The sequence below is a fragment of the Panthera pardus genome, unplaced genomic scaffold (assembly GCF_024362965.1).
Source record: "Panthera pardus isolate Hobbes unplaced genomic scaffold, ASM2436296v1 HiC_scaffold_7, whole genome shotgun sequence".
Classification (NCBI taxonomy): Eukaryota; Metazoa; Chordata; class Mammalia; order Carnivora; family Felidae; genus Panthera; species Panthera pardus.
This window is the reverse complement of record NW_026527002.1, coordinates 18,546,846-18,550,462: the sequence shown is the minus strand read 5'-3', so window position 1 is coordinate 18,550,462 and position 3,617 is coordinate 18,546,846. Positions and strand designations below refer to the sequence as shown.

Sequence of the window (3,617 nt, the reverse complement as noted above, 5' to 3'; positions counted from 1 at the left end):
TCCCATCCTTCTCATCCTCCTGTTAATTTTGTCTGTATTTAGGAGATAGGATCTACTATTTAAGAGATTTTTGCTATCTGAATACTCATTGTTTACAGCATCTTGTCTTTATTTTTTTAATGCTGTTTTCTCTCTCTTCTTTTACTGAAAGAAAATAAATTTTCCTTTAATCTGGCTTATTGGTCCCATACTTCATCTATCAGTACATTTGCTACTATTTAAAAATGGAAATGTCCTATACTGACAGTAAAGTGTGCAATTCCTTTGATGAATCCAGTCCTCTATTTTAGTTCTCTGTATTAATCTGAATAACAGATGCCTATTTTAATTTACAAGGCAGATGGCAAACTTTCCCATAGATCTTGTGAGATTTCACCTTGTCATGGACTTTGTGTTTTAAGGTTGAGGTAATGAAAACTTGAGCAACAAAATAGTCAAGCTACACAAGCAATGAGCTATGGCCTCAGATGCTCTCATTATATTCTCTCCCTTTCCTTTAGGCCAGGGTAGCTTTCTACCTGGCCAATGGAAAACAGCTATTGCTGTAAAACCTGAAAATAAATTGTTCTAAACCCAAATCCCAAAGCATTTTAGTAGGCTTTTCTATGGGCATTTTTGAAGCATTTTAAGGAAAGTACTAAACACCCAGCTCCCTCTTCAGAACAGATCCAAAGAAAAGCTCTGCTCCTTCATATGCTTTTGTTCAATTCCATCACATTCCATTCACATCTTCTGCTAACCAGGGTGAAGAGCCTTAGGCCGGTTTAAATAGCACAAACTGCACTTTTGTTAATACTATTTTTCTCTCAGTGTAAGTTCTCGATGCTGACATTTCCAGTGTTGGGAAGTACAAATACTGTTAAACATCCTCCTTCTTTTCATTGCCAGACAATTTCTCTTTCTCTTTCTTCTCCTGAAGGATAATCAACAGCTTGAGATAGATGTTTCAGAACATAAACTACTGCATGAAGACCCTCTATGCTCACCCAGACAGTATGTGCCTTCTGCCACACATGTCACTTCAGAGATAATGCCCTGGTAGAGAGCATTTCTTGTCCTGAGTAAGTAGTATAGCCCTGCCTGTCTCAGGTCTACAGATACAGCTTATCTCTGGAGGCAAGCTGGATAAAGATCAGTTTCTCTTCTTGGAGGCTATCCTTTTTCCAAATGGCATATCTGTTACAATAATATCCACAGAGCCCGTTCTCAGGGAGGAATTCCAGATATCCCATTGAACAGCTCTTGGTCAATAAAGAAGAGATATTATTGGCTGCCCTATTCACAGCCAATGTATTGTTATCACCAGCAATATAACCATTAAACCATTCTGTAGCCCCCTCTATTGGTATTGCCTCTGTTCCATACATCCCTTCAACTATTAAATGAGTAGGTTGAGGACACAGAGACTGAGCATCCCATAGGTGAGAGTAGATCTGAATTGTAGCTCCAAAATGTGAGCTGTTTCTTTGGTGGACACTCTCTTCTGTCAATGCAATGCCTACAAAGATTTGGTTACCATGGATATTCAAGAATCTCCACCTCAAAGTTGGTCATGTCAGCTTTCTACTTCAATTAATCCTGAACAGCACACCTAGAATTTCTTGCAGCCTGATTTGAGGTACAGCAGTGTTTCTCTCCTGCCCTATTGCATATAACTCTAAACTTTAACACTTGAGGATCAGTTTCTCTTTCTGAGCTTTCATCAGTCTTATCTTTGCAAGATGCCAAGTCATTACCTACTAATGTTGGTATCTCTTTGATAGCTGAATTTTCATAATAGTCTAAGGTATGTGAATCTAAGCTAGTGTTATCGAATTCTTTTAACATCTTTGTCATCTGTTTTGTCTCCTCATCCATTATCAATCTTACCTTTACTTGAATTCTGATTTATCTTTTTATGTATTTTTTCCCTTGAAACTGGTGTTAATTTTCCATATTTTTAAAGGGTCTGAGCATGGGAGCTTCCAGCCAATTCTTCAAAATCCTTTAACACTTCTTCTTTTGTTTCTTTGAACTGGTAATCTTCAAACTCATGAACAACCACAAATAAGTGATCAACTGATCTCAGACAATAAGCCTGAGCCAGACTTTCACTGAAATGTCAGAATATACCTCACTTCATTTCTGCAGAGTTTGTGTGATGAGCTCAATTTCTCTCTCATTTCATCTGCAGCCATTTGTTCAAAACCAGTAGGTTCAGTGGCTCCACTAGTGACTTGGAGATGCTTAGACTCACTTCTGAGGCCAGTTTCTTTCATGAAGGTTCACATCCAAGAAGCGGTTAGTGGTTTCTTGAACTTCAGACATGTTGGCAGTTCTTCTAAGATCTATCTATAACATCGTCTTGACCGCCAGAACAGACCCTTCCAGCTCCAGCACCCCACAGGCATACCCTAATGCTATGTTTTCTCTTCTCTCTCAAGATTTTGGGTATAGGACTTTTTTCAAGAAATTTATTAGCAAAATGTTGAAACACATACAAAAATTGAAAGAATTTTAGAGTGAATGCCAATATACCCATCATCCAGATTCTAGTGTCAACATTTTACTATACCTGCTTTTTTGCATATTTATTCCTACATTGATACATTGCATGCTTTTATGCATTTTAAGATAACTTGTAGATAAGTGTATGTCCCCCTAAGTACTTCAGCATTTCTGTCATTAACTAGAGTTCAATATTATTTTTCTTTTCACGTAAAAGTTACATACAATGTACTGCACAGATTTTTCCGAGTTCTAAAAGTGCAAATCCTTGTATAACCCAAAGCCCATCAGTATAGAACATCACTATCCCTCCAGAAAGATCATCCGAGTCCCTTCCAATTACCAATACAAATTCCACTCCAAGAAAAACACTGTTCAAATTTTCTTCCATCATTGATTGATTTTGGCTGTTTTAAAACTTCATAAAAATAAAATACTATAGTATGTACAATTTGTGCCTGGCTTCTTTTGCTAAACATAATGTTTTTGAGATTTAGTCATACTGTTGCCTGACAATAGTTGATTCATTTCATTGCTGAGTAGTATTCCACTGTATGAATAAGCGCATTCTCCTATTTTAGGATCTCTAGGATATTTTCCACTTTGGACCATTATGAATAAAGCTAATTTGAATATTTTTATACAAGTCTTTTTATGTGCATTTATGTTTTTATTTCTCCTAAGTAAATGAATACCTAGAGATGGAATTGCTGGATCATAGGTTCATGTATATTTAGTTTTACAAGAAAATACTAGATCTTTTGCCACAATAGCTGTCATATTTGACATTCCCAACAAAAATGTATGAGATTTCCAGTCTCTGCACATCCTTACCAAAATTTCGTTCTGGTAATCTTTCTAATATTAATCATTTCATTCTGATGTGTGTGTAGTGGTATGTCTATGTAGTCTTAATTTGCATTACCCAGATGACCAACAATGTTGACCACAGTTTCACATGCCTGTTTCATGTGCTTGTTAATGTGTCTATTCAATTCAAGCTATTTTTTTTATTATTGAATTGTAGGAGCTCTTTATATATTTGTATCCCAGTCCCTTATCAGATACATGTTTCACAATATATATTTTCTTCAGATCTGTGGCAGGCCTCTTCAGTTTATTAATGCCTT

At 36.4% G+C, this 3,617-nt stretch overlaps 1 pseudogene; it reads right to left on the bottom strand.

Moving 5' to 3' along the window:
* Window positions 1-878: 878 nt before the first annotated feature.
* LOC109269277 (tRNA (guanine(6)-N2)-methyltransferase THUMP3-like) lies at window positions 879-2,307 on the bottom strand (annotated as a pseudogene).
* Between the last annotated feature and the right edge of the window lie 1,310 nt (window positions 2,308-3,617).